Below are 26,174 nucleotides of genomic sequence, written 5' to 3'. Positions count from 1 at the left end.
AGCTCACGTCTATACGATGCGCGGCGCGGCGCAGCTAGACCGCTAGACGCGCCGCGCTTTATCTAGAGACGTGAGCTACAACTCCCAATTTTACCCTACTACTAAGGTGTGACAAATATTTGAGAAAATAGTTCCAATGACCGCTGACTAATGACATGACCTCAGAGAATTGGATAACTTGAACTTTTCTTACAATTTAACTAAAACAAAATATTGATTTGATACAATAATAATTAATTGCACCCTATTTGTGCAACTGCCTGTCATCCTGTCATTTGATTTTTTACCACACTGAAGTTTGCTTTTTATTCATTTGATGACACCAAAGTCAATAATCCACCAACCATGAGATCGCTATTTGCATAAAACAACAAAATTGTGCGGCGACGAATGCGCAAACACTGCGTTAATCCTCTACGCAAACAAACACGTGACATTAAGTAAATCTCAAATAATCCAGTGGAGAAGTCAAGAAGAGACAACGCGAAATGATGTCACACTATCGACATTTTGTTTCACGACAATCTTGTCGCCAAGAACGCTGTTGTCGCAATGTCACGCTAAAGATATATTTTTGTTTCTAAAAAACTTATGTTTTGTCACCTATTTGCACACACGTCTGGGTTCAACTGACATAGACCAAAATTTGATAAGTGGAATTAAAACTTGGCTTCGACAACTAGTCATGTGTTGTAATAAGCAAAGCTATGACACCCCATATGGTCTTTGGGTTTTAAATTAACCCACTTTGAACTTAAAGTTTACATACTATCGATCTGTCTTTTTTTACCTTTTCACAGCCCAGCTGGTTAACCAATTTTCACCAGAGAAGGCAAGGTTAATTTTTGTCCTGGAAATAAAAAAACTTACGTGGACAACTTCACGTACCTAACATAAGGATGACAAAACATTTTGTCGGGTGACATATCGCGGACGTAATCTTACTAAACTTCAGTAAGCAGGAAACTTCTCAACATATTTACATTTTCACACATAAAGTAAATTCCTCGCATCCAGAAGTTGGAACGAAAATAGCGATTCATCACAAGTTTTAATCTGTTCTACAGTTTGACCCACTTGTGGCTTGTGGCGCAGACGGGCGGACTAGCTGCTGCATCTGCTAATCTGACAAATCTTATAATAAAGCGAGAGCCAGCGCGTGCCAGACCATCGTTATTTTATAAAAGCTGAAAGTTTCTCTGCGTACTGTCCCCAACACAGGGAGGGACAGTCAGCGACTATGAAGTTTGGTTCATGGTAGCTTTGGGAGATAAAACTTCATAGTCACTGATAGTTCTTCCGACCAATACCTCAAACCGACAAACACCTTTATGCATAATTACCTACTAAACTTATACCTAAGTAATACTATGAGAGGTCTAATGATGTGAAAGTGTGTTTGTGTTGAAAGCAGCGGATTGACGTGATTTTTAACCCCCGACCCAAAAAGAGGGGTGTTATAAGTTTGACGTGAGTATGTCTGTGGCATCGTAGCTCCTTTTGAACCGATTTTAATTTAGTTTTTTTTTTTGTTTGAAAGGTGGCTTTGATCGAGAGTGTTCTTAGCAATAATCCAAGAAAATCAGTTCGGCCGTTTGAAAGTTATCAGCTCTTTTCTAGTAACTGTAACCTCCAGTTGTCAGGGGTGTTATTTTTTAATTTACACTTGTTTACATAGATATGTTAGATACCTGGAAAATTACCTAAGGTACTAAAGTACTAAAACTAAGAACTCAGGTTTATCACGGGATTTTTAAACTCCTAAATCCAAACAGACAAAGTTGCAGGCATCATCTAGTCTATAAACAAAAATTTATATAAGTTAATATTTGTGACGATAAACTGAGCTTGGATATTATATTTGTCCGCTTGTGTGACAAAACGAATAAAGAAAAGTTGGTCTGCGCTGTGAATTTTAACGTGCAATGTTTATACGGCCGCAGCTCACCTCCGTCTCTAAAATCACCCGCATATTTCACGTAAAATATTCCGGCACGAGAAATAAAAACACTTAAAACATTCATTGCGTGACGACACCGGGCACGCGATGCACGATTTTGATTTATTTTCGACACAGTTTCCGAGTTTTTACTTTTTACTCGCTTGAAATGATAATAATGGAAACGTTTAACATAGACGTTCAGGCGAAAATCGTGTTAAAGGAACCACTTTTTATTATTCTCGGTGCATAAGGCCGACCACGCATTATGCCGTGGCAACTTATTTTTGATACTGGTTGTGTGCTAAGTTGTGAATTCATTTAGCATCGTATTTATTTGGCAAATGATGTCGTCTTTGCTAAAAAAAACTGCATTCGTGTCGCCATCGATATAGAATCGGGCTTAGTCTGCAATGTGCTATTATCATAAAAATCAATACATTTAAAACTTGACTGACTGACCTAAGCTGGTGGATCCAGAAACAGGAATTTTGCATGTAGGTTTTTCAAGCCGCAATATAAAATGATTTTTCCTGAAATTCCAACGGGATTTAAGACACAAAAAAACTTTGACAAAGTCGTGCAAATCAGCTAGTCTATAGGTTAGATCAATAGTTTGCGTTACTTAGATAAATAACAATTATTTTGAGTGTATTCTAAAAATGAAAAATTATATAGGAAGGTATACAAAAAGATACCAAAAAGATACAATCAAAGCTTTTTGAAAATCAATCCGATTTAGTCAGAGCCAATTACAACATATGGCTACAAGGGAGCATTCTGAAAAAGAACAACTAAACATAATCGAATAACTTATTCCCTAGGGATGATTAAACGAATACTCGCACCCATTTTATTTGACTGACAACATCAATTAGTAGTTGACGCCGCGGTGTCGGATTTCAAAGGGACTCGATTGTAGGATAATGGTCTATTAATATTTAAGTTATTTTCTAAGGAATCTTAAAACAGAAAGTTGAGTAGGTAACCTAGCTGATATTGTTCGTTGTTCCCCACATTCACTGTAATTCGTCCTAACCTGGTGTCGGTCACGCGTATCATTATTATACGGCAACGCTATTTATCAGGGTATTTTGTACACCAACATTAGCGTAATAGCGTTCAAGGGTATAACTAGGTCTTTTGCCATCTACAATAGGGCTGCAGACACTGCTTTGCACATACTTAAATCTAATATTATGATTCCAAACACAGCACAGATGATTCTATGAAAAATTAATGCCTAGGTTGGCTCATAATGTCAAAGAGAGACTGTTAAAATAATACATAGGGTTTCAAAGAAAATACAGTTGTTCCATTAAACTTTACCATAAACTTATATCTAAAAGGAAAAAGGCACAAATATGATTCGATATCGTACCTATCCAATAAAGTATGATTGTGATTGTAGTTTAACGGGGATCGGGTCTTCGATTTGTATTGAATCACAAGTTTAATTGTCCGAGAAATGAAGGGATTAAACAGCTGATCCTCGGAGTTGGACGAGTTCCGTACTAATGTTTGGGATCATTGGATTTCTATCTTGGAGAACTTCAATTATAAGTTCTTTCGTAGTTTGTGAAGATTAGTTTTGTAAATAATGTTCTACAATCTTCTGGACTCTAGTATTCTGGAGCATGAAATTGAAAAGCAATGGAATTTCATAATAGTCATCACTAACCCATCGTCGGCTCTCAAAATGAGATGGGCTTAGCCATAAGTTAGTACACTGGCCAAGTGTGAATTGGCAGACTTAACACACCTTTTTTGAGAGAGTTATGGAAAATCACAGGTCTGCAGATTTCCTCAGGATTTTTTCCTTCACCGTTACAGCAAATAAAACACACAACAAAAGTTAGAGGAGGCCCGTGTTCTATCCCGGGATAGAAACCCCAAGCATATAGAAGGCTAACATATTAACCATCAGGCTATCACAGCTATTTTTATACATTATAATATAGCCAGACTTAGAAAAATAAAATTTAAATCACTAACTTAGTGAAAATATTTTTTTTTAATAAAAATCTGGGTAGGCACAGAATACAGAACATAACATTAGGTTTATACAAAGCAGGGAGCAAAAACTAATATAATTTCAATAACGGAGGGCATTTCACATAAAATATGATTACGTTTCCTTTCACGGCTAACGTGCTAAATCGTGCTTTAAATTGAATTATGAAAACCTTCCGGCTTAGCGATTCTTCCTTATATTACCCATTAAGGTTTTACAGCAATTTCCCTTTCAAACGAGGTCATAATCACATCGAACGAAATGTTTGCAAACTGAGCAAAAACTTCCACGGTTTATGTTCCCCATAAACCTTGTTTACGTTAAAAGAAAACTAATAAGGACATTAAAATTATACGAGCATCTCCCAATGGGGTGTCTTTACAAAGAAATAACGATGTTCAAAAACACCGATGCTTAATTTTATGATACGCACGAACAACATGAATAGGTGCTTAACTTTAAAAATAAACAAGCTTTTTAACGCGGCTTTGCGTGCGTAAAAATCAATTTTACGTGGGCTAAGCGTAGATAAAGTCCTTAGGTGGTAAATATTACATCGCTTATCTGTAAGGGCCGACGCAGACCGAGCGCGTTGAGTGATGGCGAATCGTGGCGATTGAATTCAGGCTTAGCACTGACCGTAATATGCGAGAATCAGCTAACTCAGTGCGAGTATGCTCATTTTCATTATAACAATTTGAACTATAATATGTCGAAGTAAAAGAGCTGAGTTAAAGTTAAGTAAATTTAAAAAAAGACGCACGTAGGGCTTACTCCAGTCTATCACACGGTGTTGCGCCCAAGTGTTAATTTGTGTTATGCAAAAGAATCAATTTCAAAAAACTAGGCATTGTAATATAAAAATCTTGTACTTATTCTTTTTTTAACCCCCGACCCAAAAAGAGGGGTGTTATAAGTTTGACGTGTGTATCTGTGTATCTGTCTGTGGCATCGTAGCGCCTAAAAGAATGAACCGATTTTAATTTACTTTTTTTTGTTTGAAAGGTGGCTTGATCGAGAGTGTTCTTAGCTATAATCCAAAAAAATTGGTTCAGCCGTTTAAGAGTTATCAGCTCTTTTCTAGATTTCTTGTAGAAATCTAGAAAAATAAATAATTAAAATAAATAAATAATTATTTATTTGAAAATGATGTTTTGGAAAACTCAAATACTTTGTCGGGGGTGTTATAAATTTTTAATTTACACTTGTTAATGTTGAATTTACATACACATTTTTTTTTAATTGCTTAGTGTTTAGATTTTCTAGAAGAAATGTAATTTTTTTTTTAACTTTTTATTCTGTAGTTTTCGTAATCGCTTCTTACATACTTCACAGGTAAACAAACAACCAAACTCATATTATTAGTTATAAATTATTATTATTTCTTTAAAAATATATGTATCAGTGTAAAATGAGAAAGACTATTGTAAGAAATTAGTACTTATGTCGTTTCTGATACAAACGATATTACAATAACAGCATCTAAAATTGCTTATTGATGTTACGAGTAGCAGCGGTAATCAAAGTTCCCAATCAGTTAATCCTATGGATGTTCAATATAAACACGTATTTTTCAACAAAAGTAAACATTACTTTTATAATAACTTCACACAACTTTAGAACTTACAGGACTGTAATAGAATGGATTTCTCTTTGCCGTTTTTTGAATAACCCGTCAGAGTATGTTGTCATAAAAACAATAAATTTTGGAATGCTGTTACATACATAATTTTAAGATACTTTGGCTACAATAAAATTTTACGATTTATTTTGGAAGCTGTTTTGAGAGTTGAGACAATCGCTTGTTATTAAAACCCTTACAGGTATAAGGTGTACTTAACATTAAAAAAATCATGGATCCTCACGGTTTATATAATGGTAATTTTCACATAAACCCCCACACACAAATAAGGAGTTGGAATCCAGATTTTAATAGCAAAGTCCAGATTTTGTAACTTCAATATCCATTCACTACCAGCAAATCCTCAGTCCTTCTCTTATATTAAGAAAGAATACCTTTCTCCAACAGTTAAATAATGTCTTCATTTAATGATCTCATTATTTAGACAAATTGTTATTGTATATGTAATCATTGTAATGACTTAAAAAATGTACATTTCTTAAAACGATTTCAGTGTTAAATTTTACGCCACATATCTTAAAAGCGTCGTATTTTAAAGGTTTTATTAACACTGTCTCTTTAGCCCCACTTTAATTAACACATTTAAATGAAAATTATTCGCTTCTTTATTATAAAATTTAATCGCACCGATCGTTTCGAGATACATTTAAAGAACATTTTTAAGTTAAAAATATCGATAAAGGAGAATGATCATACCCGGGCCACGCTTGTGTCAGAAGATAATTATTTTCATAATTTATGTTTTATTTTATAATTCAGTTTGGCATAAAAAATAAAGTGCTGACTATCCCGAGATTTTTTCCTCATTTTAAAAGTACTTCAATTGTTACTATACAGAAATCCAGTCTCCATTTTTATCGGTAAACATACCATAGTGATGTTATTTTACGAAATCGATGATCAAAATCGGTGGTGGTCGAGTTATAATCGATTAAAGACTATTATTTTCATAGTAATATTTAAAAAAATCGATATTTTTTTACAAACCATCTTGATCGAATCGAATTAACTCGATAAGTGCTAGTTGCAGGTCTATGGTTTTTGCTTTCTGTCAATTTCGATAATTGCAGTCGTAGTGTTCACATACTCTTTGATTGCAGTTTTCAGGGTGGTTCGAATTTAGATATTTTAATCCCATATTGTTGACCGTTGCGCGTTGTCTTGTACGTCGAGTTGAGAACTATATTTTGTTCTTATTAAGCTCCGTATATGCTATAACTTCATCATAAAAATATAGGTAGGTATAGGTAAATGCAATGGCACCTTGTACATCTTCAAATAGTGATTCATTGGGAATAACTATGTACTTGCACCATATAGGCAGCACTAAAATCGTCCTGGTGATATGTGGAAACTACTACCTACTTTACTTTACCTAATAAAACCTACTTACCAAACCTAACCTAACCTTTTACATAAAACTGTTTTTCTCAGAAACTGGGAGGAATAAATTAAAAATTCTTTTTTTATATGAAAGTAGGAATATCAAACTTTATTATATGTAAACTTTCATTGAGACACAAAAATATTTGTAAGTGGCCCAAACTCCATAGAGTGCTGGTCATTCTCTTTTCGAGCTATAAGATAGTAATTTTATCACACTTAATTACTTGAGTTTTTAAAGCGTTTCCAACCGTGAAATTGGATTCATTGGCCACTTGTATGTTGTTTTCATTCAGTTTAATTGCCGTGATAAATACTTTCGTAAATAGGTTTTTAAACTTTTTACAATTACAGAGTACCCCGTTTGAGTAAACTGTGACATTCTTTGTGTTTTATTAAGCGATATTGTATTATCATACTGGTTCCCAATTTAATGGTGTGTTTTTCATTACATAATGTTTCCGCTTGTTCTTGTCTTTAAAATGCGATAAAATTTAATGAGGTGTTTTAACGTAAAGCTGCTGATATACAATTTCAAAAAGTTGAATGCTAAAACCCGACTGCGATCTTCTTAATAACAATAAAATATTAGATTAAAATTATTTGTCTGTCGTTTGGTGTATTTTAATGTTGTTGTACATTTATACCTATGAATTTAGGATTTTCTCCTCTTTCATTTGACACCCCAATCGATACAATAGCAAAAAAATATTTTTGGAAACCCTCACTTTTTTTGATGTAACATCCGCTAGGTCAATTTTTTTCATATTAAAATAGCCTTTGTTACCCGGGCCTTAACAACGCATCAATTGACACCGCATTCATCAAAATCGGCCGAGTAGTTTAGAACAACTGTGTGGAACACACAGAATCTAGATACAAACATATACACGTACATACATACATAGACTGCTATAAAATCATTACCCTTCCTTTTGACTTTGCCACAAGCGGGTAAAAAAGACGTTTCACTAGCTTAAGCCCGCAACTTCGTCCACCTGGACTACATAAAATCACTCCCCTATTTTACCATCTAAGGGGTTGAATTCAGAAAAAATATTTCTTAGTAGAAGTTTACTTCATAATAGCTCTCTGCATGCCCAGCACGATCCGTTAAGTAGTTCGAGCTGTACATTGATAGATCAGTCAGTCAGTCAATCAGTCAAGTCCTTTTCCTTTTATATTTTGAAGAAGATCTACTTTCCTGTTGGAGCAATAGTTTCTAGTTAATCTTGGGCTTCGTCACGGGCGGTCGCCTCTGGTAACAAAGCGAGAAAGCCCTTTATCATTTCATATCTTCGAGCGATTATCACTTCCCTTCAACATTATGAATCAAAGAGCATAACGCTGTATTCATTTAGCTTGTTTGATGTTTCCATTTATAGCGTGAAAGGTCAGGCTAATGGAAGTGTTTGATTTTTGTGTTTCGTCATAATGTGGCATCAAGTTCTAAACGCATTTTTGTTAGAAATTTGAATTTATCATGGGTTTCGTTTGCATGCATGTAGGTTTTAAAGATCCCGTTGGCATGTCAACTTTAGCTTGACCATTACTAAAAAAAATCAAGCAAAAATAGCAACCTGGCTCTCTCTCAGTAGAATTATTGAACCAAAAAGGCCACATGGTATGTACCATGATACCACGGTAAATAACCATAGCAATAGAAATAGCTAAGTGGAAGAAAACTGGATGCGTATTGTCCTTAAAACGTCAGTGTTGGTGTTTCACGTTACCTTCGCATAATAACTTGAAGTCACGGGCAGTCATGGTCAACGGACGCAACTTTGATAGGCTTTCATCGGTGTCAAGTGATAAACGCTAGCGGGTTTTGTGAATGAAGGCCGCAAATAAGATTTTGCAAAAGATTTATTTTAATCTTATTAAACGCTGAAATATGTGAATTTGTATAAAATATAGAATACCTACTAGAGAATCGGCTTCGCCCGCGTGGATATTGGTTTTTTAAGTCCCGTAGGAACTCCTTGATTTTCCGGGATAAAAAGTAGCCTATGTCATTCCCCGGGACGTATCCCAAGTCTGTACCAAATTTCATTAAAATGGGTTCAGTGATTGGCCGTGAAAACGTAGCAGATATACAGACAGACACACTTTCGCATTAATAATATTCTCAGTATGGATGTCGACCGGACCTTTACAACGAATCGACTGACACCTCATAAGAGTACATCAACATCGGCCCAGTAGTTTAGGTACAACGGTGGATTTGGATACATACATACATAGATTGCTAAAATCATAACCCTTCCTTTTGGCTTTGCCGCAGTCGGGTAGAAAAAATTTCATTAGGTATGCAGGTACGCTCCGATCGTGCTTTACTCCTCAAGCAAGCTTTACTGATATGGCTCGCATCATCGGTCAATTACAAAAAGGTAGTCCCGGGGAGGCACTTAAGAGGGCTCTCTCCGTCACTCGTTTCATACAATCGTAGTTCCAATTTCATTTGAATATTAAGCAACCAAAGTCCATGAAGTTTTGCAGATATATTCTAGAAACTAATATCTATGTCTGTGGTTTTCCAGATTTCTGTTAAAATATTCGGTTTCAAAGTTACGCAGTCTTAAAAATTTTCATACAAATCTTTGAGGCCCTGTAATTTTAAAACTACATATTTTTAGAAAAATCTAAAACACCACAGACACAGATATTTATTTTATTAGTTTCTAGAATATGTCTGCAAAATTTCATGGACTTTGGTTGCTTAATATTCAAATGAAATTGGAACTACGATTGTATGAAACGAGTGACGGAGAGAGCCCTGCTAATGAATCATTATGGCGCATCGCCGACTCGACGTGCCGCGGGATTTATAGTGCCGGATTAAAATATATGACGTCATATTTTTATTTTATAGCATGGCATAATTTATTAATATGCGATTTAATCGTACGGGTACGGTTGACGGATTATTTACTGAAAAACGATTTATAAGTGCTTTTTATGAGTACGGATTCGAATATGAAAAGTTAAACAAAGGAAATATTTTTTCCTCCTTAGAGTGCAACTACCCCTTTTAGATAGAGTTAGAGTAGACTAAAGTGGTTGTCACACAATGCTTCCTGCGATACAATGTTTATTGCTAAAGTCGTTATGATATGTATAAACTAAAACTAACATCTTCTTACCTCTCACTTAAAGGATTAATACATAAGTTTGCACATCACAACTACGATGATGGTAGAATCGTATCGAAATATAACAATGCCAGAGTCGCACTAAGTGAAGCTCGATCATATCTTTACTAGTTTTTCATTAGATTTTGACAGAATTAATTAGGTATTACTGTTTTACTCATACCAAAATAACTAGTGATCGAAATAAGTAGTCGAAATTCGCGAAATTTCATGACGATATCTTAGTAGTAATATGGCAATAAGTACTCATATTCTGGCATTATAATTACATAAAGGCGACGCGCTGATGGATTAAGAAAGAATTAATTCCATAATATGTACTAACTAGCCGATGCCCGCGACTTCGCCCGCGTGGATTTAGGTTTTTTGAAATTCCGTGGGAACTCTTTGATTTTCCGGGATAAAAAGTAGCCTATGTGCTAATCCAGGATATTATCTATCTCCATTCCAAATTTCAGCCAAATCCGTCCAGTAGTTTTTGCGTGAAGGAGTAACAAACATACACACACACACACAGACACACACACACACACATACAAACTTTCGCCTTTATAATATTAGTGTGATTTCTATGTGCTCACCAAAATTTATTCCTATTGTTACATTTTACTTACAAACAGTGCCTACAACTCATGAATCAACTAGATGATTATTTTGCACTGGCGTGTCTATAAAGTAGCCGTACTAGAAATTTGGGTTCACACTATTATATTATAAAGTATTATACCACTTTCTCAGCAAAATCTAACAATACCATAAAATTCAATACCCCGACTATGAATACTAACAAACACCACTAGATAGACGTTTGAGCGACTCGAAGTCAAAGGCGACTCGCGTCAACATCACTCATAGCTTGACCTTGCCTCTATCCGCGTGAAATAGAGGCGTGGTGTTATAGTTCACTGTCGGTAAACAAGTAATCTTGTAGTGGTATATGGGAACCGTGGAATGAACCCACTTTGAATGATCTCTTTAGATCTTTTGTCTCATTTTCCTTGCAAGAAACAGCTTCTGGTTTGGAAAATGAGCTTTGACTCAGGTCTAGTAATGTCAATATCAGTCATAGAAGCGTGAATTAACATCGTAAAATAGAGGCGTGGTGTTATAGTTCACTGTCGGTAAACAAGTAATCTTGTAGTGGTATATGGGAACCGTGGAATGAACCCACTTTGAATGATCTCTTTAGATCTTTTGTCTCATTTTCCTTGCAAGAAACAGCTTCTGGTTTGGAAAATGAGCTTTGACTCAGGTCTAGTAATGTCAATATCAGTCATAGAAGCGTGAATTAACATCGTAAAATAGAGGCGTGGTGTTATAGTTCACTGTCGGTAAACAAGTAATCTTGTAGTGGTATATGGGAACCGTGGAATGAACCCACTTTGAATGATCTCTTTAGATCTTTTGTCTCATTTTCCTTGCAAGAAACAGCTTCTGGTTTGGAAAATGAGCTTTGACTCAGGTCTAGTAATGTCAATATCAGTCATAGAAGCGTGAATTAACATCGTAAAATAGAGGCGTGGTGTTATAGTTCACTGTCGGTAAACAAGTAATCTTGTAGTGGTATATATGGGAACCGTGGAATGAACCCACTTTAGATCACCTCTCTTGATCTTTTGTCTCATTTTCCTTGCAAGAAACAGCTTCTGGTTTGGAAAATGAGCATTGACTGAGGTCTAGTAATGTCAATATCACTCGTAGAAGCGTGAATTAACGTCGTAAAATAGAGGCGTGGTGTTATAGTTCACTGTCGGTGAACAAGTAATCTTATACAGGTATATGGGAACCGTGGTATGAACCCACTTTGGATGACCTTTCTAGATCTTTTGTCTCATTTTCCTTGCAAGAAACAGCTTCTGGTTTGGAAAATGAGCATTGACTAAGGTCTAGTAATGTCAATATTACTCAAAGAAGCGTGACTTTACGTTTAAGGTGCCCACGCACTTGAACTGCACTGCAGCGGAACTGCGCGTCGCGTCAGCGCCCCGCACGATATTCTCTCCAGCAGTGCAGTTGTGGTGCGTGGGCACCTTTATAGTTCTTTTTCGGTACACAAATAATCTTGACTAGGTATATTGGATCCGTGGAAGGAAGCTACTTTGAATAACCTCTCTAGATCAGTTGTCTCATTTTGCCTTGCAAGAAAGAACTGTCGGTTTGGGACATGAACTATTGAATTGACTCAGGTCTAGTGATGCAAATCTTGCAAGGAGCTAGTATGACCTTTTCTTTAGGTATATCTGTGCATAGGCGTGGTGTTTTTGGGTATATCTGTATGAAATGGAGGCGTGGTGTTACAGTTCACTGTTGGTAAACAAGTAATCTTGTACATACCTATATGGGAACCGTGGAATGAAGCCACTTTGGATGACCTCTCTAACTCAGTTGTCTCACTTTACTTTGTAAGAAAGTATTTCTGGTTTGGTAAATGAACTATTGAACTAGCTTAGATCTAGTTATGCGAATATCAAAAAGCTTTTCTTTAGGTGAATCTGTGTGAAATAGATTACTATTGATTACTTTATATATATACTAGAATAGATAACTATAGTTTACTATTGATAAACAAGTAATCTTGTAGAGGCATACGGGATCTGTTGAGTTACTTTTAATAAACACCTCTCTTTCTAAGTTGTGTCACTTTGCAAGAATGAATACCTCGTTTGGGAAATGAATGAATTGGCCTATAAATCTAATAAAATGAATACATTTTCAAGCTACACTTTCCAAAAGTATTAATCAATCATGAATACCTATACGCGAATTCTATACTATAATGATGTCGTTCATTAGAAAGTTGAAAATAAATACAGGCGCATTATACCGAATTACTAAAACAAATTAAGCCTCGTTTTCAAGAGCCGGCACCCGGAATAAATTTTAAATATATTTTCTGGAGTCATTTTCCGAATTACATTAATTCCCGGCTCCTACCCGCTTTTTGCCGACGAGTTTTGAAAATCGCCGCCTAGTTAATAATTTATTAAGCTTTTAAAGAACTGGGGGACAAAGGTAATGAGCGTTTTGGAATGATTAGCCAGTATGCTGCTCTGCATATAAAATCGGACTTAAAAAGTTTGTAATTCTGCGTTTTAGGCGTGCGCCATTTTGTGCATCTTACAAATTCGAAGTTGATCCTCAAACTACTTTGAAAAGCAGAAATAATTAAGTACTCCACAGTTTACTCCTTTATCCCATAGTAGAAGGTCCCATTCAGCCATAAGAAACACAGATAGATATATATTATGACTATGTGAGCTCCAAGAATGTCCCTCCTTACAGTAAAAAATGCTTAATTCAGACATATTACTAACTTAAATTATGATCACTGACTTTTATAAGAAAGTTATTTTACAATAGGTAACTTCTATTATAGACGTTTTACTTACAGAGATAATGTATAATTTGTCTAATTTAAGTCATACAATTATGGACTATAGCCTGCAGCGTCTAAATAAACGGATTAAAGCGACTACTTAAAAATGGAACCTCACTTAGAATACTTTTCAATGTAGTTTCATGTGATTTTACAGGTCTTACTTATTTGGTGATTTTTTGTTAGCTCATAGCTACATAATTTATGTAACTACAAACTAATCACGACTTAATTAAAAATCATTAGATACATGTACCTACCTACATACTACGATTTTAATGGAATTTCAGATTGCGTACGTTACATTCTTTGTATGTATGTATGTATGTATGTATATACTTTATTGTACCACAAAACACAAATGACAGGTTACAAAAAAAATAAATAAAAAAAACTTAAAATGTAGATTTTTTCTTTGTAGATACTTAAAGGTACTTTTCTTTTTTAGAGTTCCGTACCCAAAGGGTGCCAACGTAACCCTGTTACTAAGCCTCCGCTGTCCATCCGTCTGTTCATCTGTCTGTCAGCGGGCTGTATCTCGTGAAGCGTAATAGGTGGAGAGCAGAGTTGAAATTTTCACGAAGTGTGTATTTCTGTAACAACATATAATAAAAAATATGAAAGCACTAGCATGAAAATAAAAAAATCACTAAATTCTTTTAAAATGAATAAATTTATATTAATATCCAGTTATTGTTACTAAACTTTTATTTTAAATTGTAAAATTATAGTTCATCAACTATTCGGATACACAGTTTATTGTAAGTAAGGTTTCAATCCTATTTCAGTCGAGCCCCTACCCTTCTTGGCATCTATTGGTAAATAATGAAGGGGCCCTGACAGATCAAAACTAAAAAGACTCTCAAAAGAAATTAAATATATCAATTTATCGTTACAAAACTTTTAAAACTTTTTAACCTGTCATCATAGTTCAAAATCTCGTTTACAAAGGGCCTGTTGTGATTCGGCCATATTTTGTTGGAGGCCCTCCCTACTTGGTGTCTGATTACGGGCAGTGTGGGTCGCTCTAAAAATAAAACCAACCAACTAACAAACACATGTCATTTGTCAGCGTTTCGCTTACATGACGTGAAGTAATTTACGATTTATTTTATTGGTGCTCTCAAGTGGCAAGAATATTTTTGGTCTTTGTTGGTTTGTCCTTCAATCACATCGCATAGGGGCAATGGATTGACGTGATTTTTTACATGGCTTTAGTTAAAGACCTCGAGATTGGAGAGTACCGTAAGCTATTTTTTATCTCGGAAAATCAAAGAGTTTCCATAGGATTTTTATAGTAAAATAAATCATCAGCAAATCAATTAAGTATATGAGATATGTATTTTTGAAAATTTCAAGACGTCTTCCAAATTTACTAGGTGGACAGACGATACGAAAAGAGTCATAGGGAGCCGCTGAATTCAGGCGGCGCGGCGCGTGCAAGACCGAGTCGGGCAGAAGTTCTTACATGAGATCTACGAGTATGTCAGCTGTGGACGTCAATCGGTTTATAACGATCGTGATTTTAAAAAGCATTATGCTTTTTTGTAACTACGAGTACTTTTCTCTATCAAAACCAATACATATTTTCAGTAACTATTTCATAATAATTATGTTTTAGGGACTAATGTTTTGTAATCAAAAGAGTACATTTAATATTGATTTAATGTATTAAATTTTGTACCATTTTAAGTAATGACATTTTAACTAATGATTTTTTTTATTAAAAAAATTAAATTAAAATGTTTGAAAGATTGAAATTTTAAGCATTAGTTTAAAAAATAATAATTAGTTACAACTTTAGATTCATTATAGTGTAGAGAGTTCTGCAATTGGCAGACATAGATTTTCAATTTATTTTAGTTGACTGCTATTTCTTAGCATTAAATTTTACTCTAAGTCCTAAGCTTTCTCAGAACGTAATAATTTTGTTTGTTAATCTCTATTAGCCGCAGCTTTAAGTATACTTTATTGGGGACCAAGTAATCTTGTGTATTATAATATCTAAAATACGGGTAAGAAAGGCGACGGTCATCAAAATCAAATCCTCGGTTAAATCTTCAAAACGATTCGTATTAAGATTCCCAGTTAACGTAGTCGTTATTCTCATGACGTATAGCGTCCAAAATTAGGTCGGATTAGTGATTTCATGGTGTTTTTGCTCTATTTTGTCGGGTTTTGAATGGTATTCGGTTTCGAGCCACCGCAGCGCGAGCGGAACTCGAAAAAATATGTGAAGCAGGTCCTTTTGTTTATAAGATTTCGTTTATTTTTGCTTTTTTTCAGTGCAAATAAAAATACCGCACATGTGTACCAGGGGGGGTAAAACATTATTCAAATGTGCAGCGCAATGAAGATGTGAAATGACCCATTACCTGCAGATTTTCATTGTTTGTACATATTTTTGCAAAGTCAGTTCAGAGTCACTCAGCGAGCGATGGAGAGAGCTATGCTTGGAGTTACCTACGTGATCAAATCAGAAATGAGGAGATCTGTAGAAGACCCAAGAGTGACCAACATAGTTTTATTTTATTTTATTTAGTTCAGCGGGAAGCAAAGTTGAAGGGGCAGTCGCCAGGGCACATAGTTCTAAAAACCCGATAAACGTTGGGGTTCCAAGATGCTAGAATGGAGACCTTACACCGGAAGTCGCAGCGTTGGTAGATCCACCATGTAAGTGGACAGACGACATCCAACGAGTCGCAGGAAGTCGCTAGTTTAGGCGGCGCGGGACAACACGTACTCATAGCTCACAGAAATCCTAAGAAGGCACCTAAATCTGGGACGTAGCCCGTGAACGTCACTACAGGAGACCTATGTCCAGCTGTGGATATTTCGATTTAATGATAGCGACAACTATATTTTCACGTACCTACTTATATACTCTTTGATTTTCCGGGATAAAAAGTAGGCTGTAACTCTCCAGGTCTTTAACTAGATGAATCCATGTAAAAAAAACATGTCGATCCGTTTCTGTGTTGCTGCGTAATTGAAGGACAAATCAACAAATACACTTCGGCATTTAAAATATGAGTAGTGACTAGTGATGAATAAAAAAAGCACCATGTCATAAAATAACCTATAAGCAACATAAAATTCATCGTGTCGGAATGACTTATTATAGCCACTATCAAGTAGGTAAGAAGTCGCGTGAATCTCCCAGTAACTCATAACACCACGGTATCGGTATCGTGCTCAGATATTGTTGATAACTTATAATCTTTGTAGCATAGTTAACAATCTCACCAACCAAGCGGACGGCGTAAATTGTCGCCTCGAGGTTGGTACACCCCATCATGAAACCACACGCAACAAGAACAAAAACTGTGCACGTAAAAACTATTCTTATTACTAATGGTTTAGTATTCAAAATTCTGTATCAGAATTGGTCATGTCTGTTAGGTTGTACGCATTTAGAAAAATCTTACGAGCTTCAGGCGACTATCAAGTCACTTTTGATTGGAGCATCTTTGATGCTGGTGTTACATTTTATTTAATAATAATAATGTAGTTATTTTTGTTACTTACCTCGAAAAGAGAACTGTGGAAATTATCCATCACAAATCCTTGCCCAATTGTTAAAAATATATTGTATCTGTAAATGATCTGGTTATACTTTTTGTAACTAGAATTGTTATAAAGACCTGAATCCTCATTCTACGGACATTTATCGACAATGCGATTCGCTAGCCTTAGGCTAGGTGATCTATAAACATGAGAAGTCTGTCATCCGAAAGAAAAATCTTCCTTGAGTCGGGAGATGCTCTTTTGTGATCCTGGTGCGCCTGAGCCGTTAAGTAGGGACCCTTTATTGGTCTCCAAGCATGGAAGAGACTCTACCACGGCAGGTACCACTGGCAGAATAGCGTTAACCTATCCAGTTTCGCAGCCCAACCATCGATGCCTGAAACACCGTAAGGTTTTAATCCGAGTCCGATATAACTTCGTCGTGTCTCCAGGCATGGTGGTAACCACAGGTGGTAACCATGACGGATACCCCATGAAAAAGAAGGCTGAAGCTTTAGATTTAGTTACGTTTTTATCACTAAAGCCAAAAGCTTATGCTATGACACAATAACATGTCTACAAAATGTTTGTGTAACAGCGTTGAATTAAAAGTACTTAGTTAACTGATAATAATTTATTTAAATCGTTTTTTTTTTGCCCAGTTCAGTTTTTGTCTCGTCACAACACTATCAACCTGCCATATCTTGATAAGATTATTACTTGTAAAAGAAACAACACCATTAAGTAAATTATAGCGGTGTATTATTAAAAAATACCGTAATGCCAGCGTTTCCCAAATCGTGAAGGTTGCAGTCTGCAAGTCAGCACTGATACACAAATTTTATTCTTTTTGAGTCTTCAGAAGAATTACAACGCTGTATACATTCATACAGAGATGTGCGAATAGAAATAGTTGGAAATACAAGTGTAAATAAAAAAATTATAACACCCCCGACAAGTGAAGGTTACAGTAACTAGAAAAGAGCTGATAACTTTCAAACGGCTGAACCGATAGCTTAAATTAAAATCGGTTCATTAGTTTAGGAGCTACGATGCCACAGACAGATACACAGATACACACGTCAAACTTATAACACCCCTCTTTTGGGGTCGGGGGTTAAAAATAATAGGCCACGGGAAAAAGTTTGGGAAACGCTGTATTAAAAGAAAGAAGTGTGTATTGTAAAGACATAATTGGCCGTTCTTATAAACAATGGTTGGTGCTACCGCCTTTGGCTACGAGCGAAATGAAGCGCGTCTCACGTAAAATGTATAACTTGTTTTAAAGAGCTCTTATCGTCTTTTAAATATAGCCTGTTTGATCTGGTATTAAAAAACCGGCCAAGGGCGAGTCAGACTCGCGCACTGAGGGTTCCGTACTCGGGTATTTTTCCCAACATTTTGCTCGATAAATACATAAAAATAAATAAAAATCTGTTGTAGGATATACAGGTAAAGAGCCCTTTCATATGATACCCCACTTGGTATATTTATCTTATTTTGAAAATTGGAACACATTTTAATTTTTTTTTTAAATGATGTAACCACAAATTCACGATTTTCAGATTTATTCATGTACTTGTGCTATAAGAACTACCTACCTACAAATTTCATGATTCTAGGTCAACGGGAAGTACTCTATAAGTTTCCCTAATTACGCTACAATAAATGAAATTCAAATAGATCGGTACCCAAAGTTTTAACTAAGCCCCTAAAAGTCCTACCACATCTGTCTATAAAGTTTTTCCTATTCATTTTCCTTGTCTTCAAGAGAATTGAGTTTTATATTCCAGCAGTAAGCGGTAAACATTATATTACTTGGAGGGACAATACAAGTAACTTGTTTTACGAATACTTTATATTTTCTTCGCTAAACAACAAGATTTAATCCAGATGTTACGGCAGAGCGCCAAAGAATATTGTGCAGAAATGTCAAGGCGAACAGAGCTATTATTTTTTCTACCATAAAGTTTGAAACACGCTTTTTAATCTTCTCATCATCATCAACAACCGGTAGACGTCCATGGTTAGATATAGGTCTCTTGTCTATACCTACCTATACCTATCTATCTACCTACTATATAATATATAGTACCTATGTACTTCCGCATAGTCTTTCACCGCCTGAATACAGCAACTCGTTTGCTTGCGCCCACTTAGTGGGGGGTCTTCTAACTCTTAAAGTTAGCTATAAATTACGACATATCAAACTATAAAACGAATTTCTATTGAATACGACAACCTTGCATGTTTTAGCTAATAATGAGGATGACAATAATATAAGAAAGCTGAGCTATTCAGCGAGCCATGGAGAGAGCTATGCTCAGATTTTCTCTACGTGATCAAATCAGAAGTGAGGAGATCTTACTAGAGTAAGCCTAACGAGTTACGAACCTGAAGTGGCAAGTAGTGGGACGTACAGCTCGAAGAACTATTATAGACCTTGGGGTCCCAAGATGTTGAAATAGCGACACCGTAGCTGTCGCGTACTATACGTGTTTATAAGTATGTGTTTAAGTCTAGGCACCTCTACCAAGGAGCTTCTATCTAATCTTTGCCCCACTAAGTTGGTTATACGCCTCCCGGAGGTCTCATACGGGTATCTGTTTAATCTACCCGCGCAAAATAACGCACATCATGTTTATTAATGTGGACTGCTTTTAGTGCTCACGGTAGGCAATTTATTCATTGCATCGCTGCCTTGTGTCGCTACTATTTTTATTTTTGAAATTTATCGTTGGCGTAGTTATGGAAATGAAGTGTCTACTTCTTTAACCCCCGACCCAAAAAGAGGGGTGTTATAAGTTTGACGTGTGTATCTGTGTACAATCTGTCTGTGGCATCGTAGCTCCTAAACTAATGAACCGATTTTAATTTAGTTTTTTTTTTGTTTGAAAGGTCGCTTGATCGAGAGTGTTCTTAGCTATAATCCAAGAAAATCGGTTGAGCCGTTTGAAAGTTATCAGCTCTTCTCTAGTTACTATAACCTGCACTTGTAGGGGGTGTAATAAATTTTTAATTTACTCTTGTTTTATCCTAAGGATGATTTTATGCTTGACCGTGCCGGGCCCGAGCCGTGCCGCGTCCGAGACACACAGATCGGAAAATAGAACAAATGTCACGTCGGACGTACCTCGAACGTGGCACGGCTCGGGCACGGTCAAGCATAAATCATCCCTAATACGAAAAAGTACTTTAATGGGTAAAATTAATCAGTGCTTTTCATTTTCCCGTTATCTCCTGAACTATAAATAATTTAACTGAATTTTACTAATATTTTTTTTATCTAAGATTTCTTATTTAATATCGAAAAAAATATTAGCTTGATTGGACAAAATTAGTAGGTACCTACTTATAATTTCATTATTACAAATTCAGATATGTTCGGATTCGAACGGACTATACGAACTAATAATAATAATAATCAGTTAAAGATTCTTAAATCACTCGTACCTACATTTAAATTTTATTCCATCGGTTTTGTATGAAGTTAGCTCGTGCAGTTTACTACTTATGATCATAGATGGCACCACATGTCGATTAAGTTACGATACGGTTTAATATCATGAATGCTATAGATTCCTGCTGGTAACCATAACTCAGCATCTATAAAGTCTTGTCGTATGACAGACAACTAGATGAAATTTCTCTTGAAAGGGATTTGATTGGCAAAGTCTGATCAACCCCAAAAAATATGTTACTACGTATATTATGTATTTACCTAATTATGTAAAATAAGTATATATTCCTTGATGCCTTGGAACAAAATATTATGATTACGGTTTGTAAAACTGAATATCAGGGCTTCAATGTATTATTAAACAATACTAAAATGCAATATACTCGGAAGTATTTTGTTGACCTCTAGCAGAGTAAACTAGAGTGAGAAAGCTCTCGGTTTGATCCTGAATCTGTCAATGTTAAGTACTAGAGGATACCGCGTGGATTTCGGTTTTTTTAAATCCCATAAGGAACTATTTGATTTTCCGGGGTAAAGGTAGCCTATGTCCTTCCCCGGGATGTATCCCAAGTCTGTACCAAATTTTATTAAAATCGGTTCAGCGGTTGGGCCGTGAAAACGTAGCAAATAGATAAAACAGACAGACACACTTTCGCATTAATAATATTAAGTATGGATTTGAGTACGTACAATGACATGAAATCAAAGATCTAAAAATAAAATTATATTTCAAATTTTTCGTCACGCTGCCAATGAATTTCAGGTAGGTACTTCATAATTCCATGCGTTTTAAAGCCTACATTTGACGCCTGTCAGTGTTAGTGAAGCCTCGAGGTTTCGTTACAAGTTTCATAACTATCGTGTACTGTATCAACACTGAACGAAATCCAATAGCCACCTGCCCGGCTAGCATGGGCAGTAGATAAAAATTATATCCCCGATTATATCCACTGATTTCTATGACATCAATGGATATAATCGGGGGATATAATTTTTATCTACTGCCCATGCTAGCCGGGCTGAAGGTTCAGAAAATGGCATCTAAGGGAAATACATATTTTTCGTGGAACCTTTAACATTATCAACAAAAAAAAAAAGAAAATACTCAGGCTGAACGGAATGTTTGACTAACGACGCTACTTCATCTCCCAGCGTCGCCTATTGTTCGGTGACAAGGTCCGCGATAATATTGAAATGCCGCACCTGAATAGCGGCTGCTCATTTATCTTTCTATCGCTAGGAGTTAGAAAACACACGGCTATCTTAAACAACAAACCAATAAGAATTCATCTATTCCAGCTAAAAACACTTAGGAGTTAGTCGCTCTATGGGTACCTATTAGGTACCCATAGAGAGCGACTAACTCCTAAGTGATGAAAAGGCCTTCTCTATGGATCTTAATACAGGTAAAATCGAAGGAGAAGCAACGCGAACGTTGGATGGACTGGGTCAAGGAAGCGCTTTACTCTGGCATTTCCTATGCTTATTACATGGCGGAGAATTACAGACTTCGTTGGAAAATATTGTCAAGAGGGTGTTATCAGAAAGGAGCCACAATCCTTAGTAATGAGGGAGTGACGCGTGGAGGATGGTTCTTGCATCTGTATTTGCAATCACTATGAAGTTTCACAGCACGCTTGGACTCACAGTATGGATTCCATTAGTCAGATTATTGAAAATTGACGTGACAAAGTTATCTGATTGGTAGAACCTACACTATGCGTTCAAGCGCACTATGAGACGCATAATGATTGTAAATATGGATATTAATATTATCTTCAAAGGGTTTTGCAGTTATTGCCACATTTGGCAGATGAGTTAGCCATCGCAATATTACGATTGCGTAGTAATAATAAGGACACTCCTACCCTTATTCTTCGTTCAGGATATATTCAAAGAATAATTTCCGTGAAATTCGCAAATGGAGACCCTTATCAAGAGCAAGGGTTTGGAAGTTTTGGGACAAGGAAAAATGTTGTCTGAAACAAAGTTCAAGTTAGCAATTTAAGGATAATACCTATTATAATAATATAAGTCCGGCAGTTTCATCGACAAAATATTATGACGTTTAGTACTGACTTTAGTTAGTGACTTGTGATAGTTTAACATAAAATAAAATCATGTGGTACCTAATAATGAAGTTTCTGTCTTCCAACGCTGAGCTTTCCGGTGCGAGGTTACCATTCTAGCTCCTCGGGACCCCAATGTTTATTAGGGTTCCGTACCTCAAAAGGAAAAACAGAACCCTTATAGGGTCACTTTGTTGTCTGTCTGTCCGTCGTGTCTGTCAATAAACCTATAGGGTACTTCCCGTTGACCTAGAATCATGAAATTTGGCAGCTACACCCGGGTTAGCGATGGACCCCGATTGCCATCTCGACCTGTTGCGTACAGCTATAGGTTGATCAAAATTGATATCCATCGTCGTCTTCATCGTTAAACATTCTATCTAGCCGTGTGTAGTGGTTATTTACAAGTTTAGTAACTCTTGCATCAGCGTGATTAGGTTATTGTGTGGCGGCTACCGTTTTTATCCTATGACAAGGTTCTTGCAATACCACTCCATTGAAATATAATTAACTGTCGCATATTTATACGCTTTATCAAATCCAATACAGATGTTATGCAACATGTCAAATTTAGCGGCTATATTATAATGGTTTTTGCGTGAAATGTTAGTGATACATTGAATATAATTTTTTGTATGAACTTGTTGCCTGTGACTTCGTCTTCGTAGATTTAGATTCTTAGACTCTACCATTGGATCGGAGTGCAGATTCTACTGAAAAGAGTCGGTTTCTTGAAAAGTTTTATTCAGCAGTTTATTATTTATTATTTTATTCTACTTGAAAAGAGTTATTCAGCAGTTGCTCTTTTCAGATCATAAAAGTTACAATATGTAACAATACAACCACATCATCTGGTAATACACCATTTTTTGGGCAACTGAAAGCTCATCCGATTGCATCCATGCATGAATAATTCACCAATGTATAATAGCCTCGAAATTCTTTTAAAACCATATTATAAAATAAACATGTACTCGTCAAAACGTCAAACTACCTTTTGGCACAGCTTGCCGGTAGGTGGTTTAAATAAATAGATAATAAACTCTACGGTTAAAATCTGCCACCGTACTAGGTCAATAACAACTTAGAAACCATAGATTTCTTAATTGCCCCTCCCGAGAATCAAAATCGGGACCTCCCAAAAACTACAGCACTATTGCAGCAGGGGTAGGACGTTAAAAAAAATTCTTTCAGTATCACTAACCTACTTTTAGAGCTTAGTTTTTCAAATAGACAGACCGACAACTTTCTACTACGAGTTTTATAGAGATGATAGTGTGAATTGAAATGAAATTCAAAAGATGTTAATTGAATAGTGTTTATTTTGATTGCCTAATAGCTGTCATCGAAACGGAATGAAATCGTTTTTATCTTTGTGATTTAAAACCTATTTATACAGTTTTTAATTATGTTAATAGTACTTTTAGTTAATTAAACTACAGTTACGATGTAGGCCGCTATTAATTTGAAATAATTAAATGAGTTTTAAGCAGTCGTAATATTGTAATAATAATATTTTAGATACAGAAGGCAGTGGTTTTTGAGACGGCACGCATTGTGAGGTTCTTAATTCTGGAGCTCTGACCAAAGTCCAAGCTGCCAGTGAGCTTGGGTCCTAACCGGCTGCTAGTGGGACCCATTTTGTCACATATTTTGTTGTTTCTGTTAGTTTATTTTTTGCTGTCTCTGTATTTTATTTTTTGTTATTTCTGTTACCTATATTTTTTTGTAATTTTTTTTTAAATATGATAATAATAATTATGTAAATAAATGAGAGAAATAAAAATATTTTTGCTGTTTCTTTAAGTAGGTATATATTTTAACCCTCGACCCAAAAAGAGGGGTGTTATAAGTTTGACTTCTGTATCTGTATATCTGTCTGTGGCATCGTAGTTCCTAAACGAATGAACCGATTTTAATTTAGTTTTTTTTGTTTGAAAGGTGGCTTGATCGAGAGTGTTCTTAGCTATAATTGAAGAAAATTGGTTCAGCCGTTTGAAAGTTATCAGCTCTTTTCTAGTTTTCTTATAGAGATTTTTGTGTCGGGGGGTTTTTAAATTTTGAGTTATGTTGTTTGTAAAATATCATAATAGTAATAATATACTTTATGTTATAATGAAGTTTGCCAATCCATATTTGGCCCGCAGTGTGATTGCGTGTGTGAATTATGGTCCTAAATCTCATTTTGACCATAACTTATTTTTTGAGACCCGTGCCCACTAGTAGGCTGGCGATGATGATGGTTACCACTGCTCCAGAGAATAATAAAACCTTATGTGGGTCAAGCCTTAATGCCTTCAATAACCGGATGGTTAATACGACATTTCTCGTTTCGCAAACCTTACTAGGGCTAGTGTATAATTAGTAGCAAATTTCTCGAGTCACCCAACTGTGCCGTTTTAAAGAGGATATTTCTTTGCCATTATTGCGCCATTATTGCAATCTTTTTGTGTCCCTTTTCTCACAATTGCTACTATGTACGTAATGAGCCTGAGTTCTAAGCTAATGGTACCTTGTATTTCCTTTCAACGTTGTGTAATGGACATCGTAATTAAGTTTGCGTTTGGAATCTTTTTTATTTTTATCACTATGACATTTATTTTGTCACACAAATATTGAGCGGGCTTTGAAGATTTTGGCCTGCTTAGTAACTAGTCATAGCGGCCACGCATAAAACCAACTGTTTAAGGCTAGACTCAGTACAACACTGATGGTGCCACTAATACCTACCTTGACAGCTTATCTTTATCTCGGAAACGTGACACTTTCGAAGATTTTGACCCAAACTTCTTAGTTTTTTAAGTCTTCTCTCTCTCGGCGTCACTACTCCATCTGTGATGTAGATATCAGGGGGCACGGCAGTGCCCCCGCCAAGACGAGCCAAACGGCGGCCGGGGCGCTACGTACCTTTTTCTCGAAGTGTTTCGCCGTATTTTCGACCCGTCATAACTTCGGTCTGGATGACGCTAGAAAGCTGAAATTTTCAGTATAAGGTGTCCTCAGCAAATTTACTAAATATACTAAATATCAAATATCTAGCTTTTATGGTTACAGATTTATTGATACCTAAAATACGCCGATTTCGTCCCTCACTGATGATCATCAAAACCTCTACTCAAAACCTCTAAGGTACTTCCCGAAGTCCTAGAAGACTGAAATTTGGTATGTAGACTAGAAATTGACTACAAACTACAGGAAAATTAAGAAATTGGAAATGCCCCCCCTCTACGCCTCTTACGGGTGAAGCAAATCTGTAAAATCTGTCGCTAGAAAGCTGATATTTTCAGGATAAGATGTCCTGGGCAGATTTATTAAACGCATTGAGTATCAATTGTCTAGCTTTTATAGTTTCAGATTTATTGACAGTCAAAACTTCTAGTCTGTAATTCTAGGGTACTTCCCGAAGTCCTAGAAGACTGAAATTTGGTGTGTACACTAGAAATTGCATACAAACTACAGGAAAATTAAGAAATTTAAAAATTTCCCCCTCCACTCCCACGTATGGGGGAAGCAAATTATTTGTAAAGTCTATCGCTAGAATGCTGATATTTTCAGGATAATATGTCCTTGACAGACTTATCAAACGTGCCAAGTATCAATTGTCTACCTGTTATGGTTTCAGATTTATTGCC

General features: G+C 35.9%; 2 long non-coding RNA genes across 2 annotated transcripts in view; one reads left to right on the top strand and one right to left on the bottom strand.

The window, feature by feature from the left end:
- LOC123870101 overlaps positions 1-26,174 on the top strand; it is a 303,294-nt gene that overhangs the window by 161,403 nt on the left and 115,717 nt on the right. The window lies entirely within an intron of this gene.
- Positions 935-7,164, bottom strand: LOC123870099. The gene is made up of 3 exons (XR_006797006.1): positions 6,859-7,164; positions 2,170-2,180; positions 935-944 (listed from the first exon to the last, which is right to left on the bottom strand). It is a non-coding gene; the product is annotated as an uncharacterized LOC123870099 (long non-coding RNA).

The sequence above is a fragment of the Maniola jurtina genome, chromosome 12 (assembly GCF_905333055.1).
Source record: "Maniola jurtina chromosome 12, ilManJurt1.1, whole genome shotgun sequence".
In the NCBI taxonomy this organism is placed as follows: domain Eukaryota; kingdom Metazoa; phylum Arthropoda; class Insecta; order Lepidoptera; family Nymphalidae; genus Maniola; species Maniola jurtina.
The sequence above is the reverse complement of the archived record's forward strand: the minus strand, read 5'-3'. Positions and strand labels throughout refer to the sequence as shown.